Source organism: Perognathus longimembris, chromosome 11, assembly GCF_023159225.1.
Source record: "Perognathus longimembris pacificus isolate PPM17 chromosome 11, ASM2315922v1, whole genome shotgun sequence".
NCBI lineage: Eukaryota > Metazoa > Chordata > Mammalia > Rodentia > Heteromyidae > Perognathus > Perognathus longimembris.
The window spans coordinates 32,719,857-32,725,856 of NC_063171.1; positions in this window are offsets into that span (position 1 = coordinate 32,719,857).

The window sequence follows — 6,000 nt, forward strand, 5'->3', positions numbered from 1 at the left end:
TGATCTCAGAACCTTAAACATATTTTTTTTCCCCCAAGTCCTATCTTGTGCGATGATCATTTCTGAGATCTTGCTTTGAGAAAGTCTGGATTAGGCTTGTTCACCCTTAGTTGAGGGGCTTTGTTTCTATGGTATTAATTTTTCTCATCTATTGCTGGAGCTACGCTAGATAATTTCCAAGTCCTCGCCTTCCAAGTCTAAGCCTTTCAGATTCCTCTGTGATGGAAAGGGTTCAGGCAATGTCCAGAAAACCTATAGGGGAAAGATTGTGGGGCCAAACTGAAGAGCTTCCCTGCTCCTTTGGAGCCCTCCATGTGGTCATACTTGCCTGGTGGCTGCAGCAGAATTCACTGTACCCAGCAAGCAGGCTTATTCTTAACCTTCACACAGCTGTCTCATCAGCCCACTGCTGCCCTTCATGTGGTCTTATACCCATCCTTATTGAAGAACGGTTGGGGGGAAAGTGAGCACTCCTACCTGTAGGGTCTCAGCAGCTGAGTCCAGTTATGGGACTATTTATAGCTATCTCAGATTGCATACTGTTCTGCCTTCCTAGCTTAAGAGTCCCTCCCGGTTACCAGCACACCTCCAGACAGCTTTCTAATCACTCAAAAGAGAGGTGGGTACAGCCCCTGATAATATAAAAGGAAAGGGTAACACAGGGCAAACGGATATACCTGAGACACTGGAGTTCTATCACTGTGTGACTTTGTGACCTTCTGGCTTCTCAGTTGTTTTTCTGGAAATAAAACTAGCTAAGGGCTATTGAAGTTAGAAAATCACATCAAGATGTGGCTGTAAAAGAAGAGGGAAGATGCTTGAAACTCTAAGACCAAGCAAAAGGCACAGGCACACAAACGATGACCCAGTATTAGGCACAGCAGTTCCTAAATTGGCATTAGTGAGTAATAATCAGATGCCTAGGCACCGGTGCTAAGGAAAATTTGATTTGGGCATATGTTATTTACTCTGGAGGAAGAGCAGCAAGTGACACACATGGTACATGGGATTAGCAACCTAGGGACATGCAAGCCATTATGTTAATTTGCTTCCCAGGCAGGAAATATCATGGGTTCAGGTCAAAGGATAAAAATTTCCCAGGACTTTGGTGTAGGAGCAGATGATGGTATCCAGTTCACCACAGACTCTGACACTTCCCAGGCCTTTTTTTTTTTTTTTGCCAGTCTTGGGGCTTAGATTCAGGTCCTGGGCACTGTCTCTGGCTTCTTCTTCTTCTTCTTCTTTTTTTTGGCCAGTCCTGGGCCTTGGACTCAGGGCCTGAGCACTGTCCCTGGCTTCTTCCCGCTCAAGGCTAGCACTCTGCCACCTGAGCCACAGCGCCCCTTCTGGCCGTTTTCCATATATGTGGTGCTGGGGAATCAAACCGAGAGCTTCATGTGTAGGAGGCAAGCACTCTTGCCACTAGGCCATATTCCCAGCCCCTCTGGCTTCTTTTTGCTCAAGGCTAGCACTCTACCTCTTGAGCCATAGCTCCACTTCTGGCTTTTTCTGTTTATGTGATGCTGAGGAATTGAACCCAGGGCTTCGTGCATGCTAGGCAAGCACTCTACCATTAAGCTACATTCCCAGCCCCTACCCAGGCCTCCTTTAGCCAAGTCATCTCTCAGCAAGTGTGGGGTTTGGGGACAAGTCACATGGAAAACCAATAAAACCAACAAGGTCAGCCTGGAAGAGAAAGACGTTCCCAAACACGCTGAGAGCCCAAACACCAGATAAATACATATGAACGTGTGTTTCTTTCATCCACCTATGATCGTGGGGTCTGTTTTTCATGCTACCTGCTATGAATTATTATTTTTTTTTTATTTTTATTTTTTTGGCCAGTCCTGGGCCTTGGACTCAGGGCCTGAGCACTGTCCCTGGCTTCTTCCCGCTCAAGGCTAGCACTCTACCACTTGAGCCACAGCGCCACTTCTGGCCGTTTTCTGTATATGTGGTGCTGGGGAATCGAACCTAGGGCCTCGTGTATCCGAGGCAGGCACTCTTGCCACTAGGCTATATCCCCAGCCCTGCTGTGAATTATTTTTAACTTTTCCCTTCAGGCTGTAGGAATTCCCACATGGGGTGCTTGATTCTTGTGGAGTAAAGGCTGATGAAACCATTCTCATGCTCATCTAGAGGAATCAGGGTGTCAGGGGGATCTCTAGACTAGATGCCAGGCTTAGGGGAGGATCCCATTTTTGATTGATAAAAAATGGCCAGGCATACTGGTCATTATGCCTGAAATAGAGGTGGGGATTTTGCCAAGAATGGCAAAAATGGAAGCCTCTGATATGGGAGCCAGTGCCCTCTTTATGGGTGCTGGGTAGATTTCAGTGTGGGAGAGACAGCTGTGTCATAGAGCTCTGAAAGGAGAAGGCTCTTTACTGAGTGGCATTGGGCGTGTACCTTCTGTAGGCATTAGTTTCCTCTTTGGAAAGACAAGGGTTATGGATATTACATTTCCAGGATTGTTACAAAGGTAACATATGATTTAAGATAACACTCAATTGCTGCTCACACTTACCTTGTGTCAGACATATGATCTCTTAGCCACCCAGTGAATTGCATAGTGGGAACCCATCTTACCAATGAAGAAATGAGATCCAAGAGGTGCCATTGTTCAGTTACAAAGTAGGCAAATTATAAAGCTTGGGTAGCTCCAGAAACAGACCAATGACTATATTCATACAAATACCTCATGATGTTTCTTTTTTCTTTTTTCTTTTTTTTTTTGGCCTGTCCTGGGGCTTGGAACTCAGGACCTGAGCACTGTCCCTGAGCTTCTTTTTGTTCAAGACTAGCGCTCTACCACTTGAGTCACAGTGCCACTTCCAGCTTTTTCTGTTTATGTGGTTTTGAAGAATCAAACCCAGGGCTTCATGCATGCAAGACAAGCACTCTACCACTAAGCCATATTCCCAGCCCCTCCTTTAAAAAAAATTTTTTTTAACATGGGTAGAATAAATTATTCTTTCCTAGCACAAAATGGTACTTTGACTTCAGGTTGGCTTAAGCTTCCGGTTTTTGTATTTTCTTTTTTTTTGCCAGTCCTGGGGCTTGGACTCAGGGCCTGAGTACTGTCCCTGGCTTCTTTTTGCTCAAGGCTAGCACTCTGCCACTTGAGCCACAGTGCCACTTCTGGCAGTTTTCTGTATATGTGGTGCTGGGGACTTGAACCCAGGGCTTCATGTACGTGAGGCAAGCACTCTTGCCACTAGCCCATATCCCCAGCCTGTATTTTCTTTTTTAAAGACAGGTTTACTATGTAGCCCAGGTGGGTCTTGAACCTAATGATCTTCCTGTCTCAGCCTTCTGGTGCTAAGGTTATAGGCCTGTAATACTATGCCCACCTTAAACCACTGTTTTTGATGTAATGTACTTGCACATTGGATATCCTTGTCTTTTGGAAGCCTTATGATTCTTTTTACCCTCTAATTTTTTTTTTTTTGTAGCATCACTTTTTTTGATACCGGGGGAGGTACTGGGATTTGAATTCAATGCCTTATGCTTGCTAGGCAGGCACTCTACCACTTGAGTTACACACTTAGATGTTGCCACTGCTGCTGCTTCCTCTTCCCTCCTCTTAATCTTTTTTTTTTTTTTTTTTTTTTGGCCAGTCCTGGGGCTTGGACTCTGGGCCTGAGCACTGTCCCTGGGTTCTTTTTGCTCAAGGCTAGCACTCTGCCACTTGAGCCACAGCGCCACTTCTGGCCATTTTCTGTATATGTGGTGCTGGGGAATTGAACCCAGGGCCTCATGTATATGAGGCAGGCACTCTTGCCACTAGGCCATATCCCCAGCCCCCTCCTCTTAATCTTTTGAGACAGGGCCCTACTATATAGCTGGAATGGCCTGCAATTGTCTAGTATAAAATCCCTCATTTGGGGTGTGTGTGTGTGTGTGTGAGTGTGTGTATGTGTGTTGCCTAAGCTCACTGAGAAGGGGCACAGAGTCAGCAATGGTTGCCCCATGGCTAGAGTGATAGCTTTTCTACTCCTGTGGATAGGGAATTCCAAGATCATCTGGACAGACTGCATCCACTGGGTAAACCAGCGCCTATACAGCAAAGTCATGCATGTGGCAATCATCTTTCTCTAACCAGGGGTGGCGGCTCCCTCCCCACTCTGCTAGTCAAAGCAACACTTGGGACAGTGAAAACCTTTGTGTGGGAACTATACCTCACATAAACCTATAAGCTCATAGCTCAAGGCTGAAGGAGACGGTGTCCTGTCTCCTTCAGCATTCTTCAGAAAAGGTTTTCAAGAAAACATGCAATGCAGAAGATGAAAGTTCTAAAAGTAAGTTGAACAGAGGAAGAGGCTTCTATAGCCGATACAGGAGGGAGCTGGGCATCTGGCTTGCAAGATGAGACAGAGCATTTATCTTGCCTGAGGCTGGGGAGAATGGCTTACATCTCACCATAATTTTTCCTAATGTCTTTGAAGGATTGCTCCTTTTCTTATTGGGCTGACTATCAAAGACAAAGTCAAATGACAGTGCTGTCTCTTCTTTATGGCCCCTAAAATACAAAAGGACACAGGAGGTGAGCTTGAGGGGGGTGAGCTCGAGGGGGTCATTGTACCAAGACTTCCTCCACTATGAGCTTTTCAAAGCACATCATTATTTTCCATCTAGTGCTTCAGAATCCTGTCCCATGAGTCAGCTCTTCCCACACTTCCATCCCTAGGAAGGCTGAAAACAATTATTTTTAAGACATAGCTATGGTTCCAGTGAGACCAAAGTGGAGGAAAGCTGAGTGGATGGTTAATTTGTGGATAAATACTTCCAGGCAGGCTCTCTATTGGGATTTGGCTCCGTAAAAGAGCACTCCTGACACACAAGGGAAGGTGCTTTCCACTTTTGGTGTGCTTAGAAGTATCCTGTCCTGCTGGGCATAGGTGGCTCACGCCTGTCATCCTAACTCTTCAGGATGCTGAGATCTTGAGGATCATGGTTTGAAAATAACAGGAAAGAAAACCTGGCAGAAAAGTCTGAGAGCCTCTGTCTCAAAAAAGCACCCGGCAAGAAGTTGGGCTGGAGGTATGATTCAAGTGGCAAAGTACCAGTTGGTCAAGCAAGCATGAGGCCCTGTATTCAAACACCAGCAGCCTGCCCCAAAATATCAGATGCTAGAGCTTTTAAGCTTCTATCTCATAGATCTTTCTTCCCTTCCTTCCTGGAAACTCTGCTTCAAATGTGCCTACTTCCCACTTCATAGATGCAAAGGCAAGGGGAAGGCTTATGTGAAGTCCTGGTTCATTCATCCTGTTGCATCACTCAGTCACTCATCTTCAACCTGATCCCCCAACTTGGGGCCTCCATGCTATGCCGAAACAGTCTATATTGGATTTTCCCAGAGATAGGCTCTTTGGCTGTTGCCCTAGTAACAGAATCATTCAACTAAGGTTCCAGCCTGTGGAGTATATGTGCCTGATGAGGTAATGTCTGTCACATCTTGCCTTTCTTTTCTTCCCATGCCCACTCCCTGTCTTCAGGACCTTCGTCCTTCTCCCCTGGACTGATGTCTTGTCCCTTCCCAACCCTTTGTGCCTTCTGCCCATCCTCTATAAGGGGCTTTTCTCAGGTTCATTTAGATCTTCCATCAGCCAGGCCTTCAAACTTTCCCATGATTGTCTCAAACAACTTTAGGCAGAGCAGACTGTAGCTGAAGAGTGGGAGACAGAGCCAAGAGGAATTAGAGAGGAGAGTCTGGGTTGGTAGTCAGTGTAGTAGAATGCCTAAACTGGTAGGCTTTAGACTCAGACATCTAAAAAACCTCAGTGTTCTCACTAACTAGCTGTTTGACCTTCAGCAAACATTTAAAACTCTTTGTTCCACTTTGCTCAAATATAAAGTGGAGATAATGATAGCAACCTCTTTAAGGGATTTTCTATGCAACTGAAGAAGCTCATCTTTGAAAGTGCTTGGCTTATTAGCATATTTGAACATAGAAATGCACCAAAATGTTAGCTATGATGAGGAGGAGGACAGAAGAAG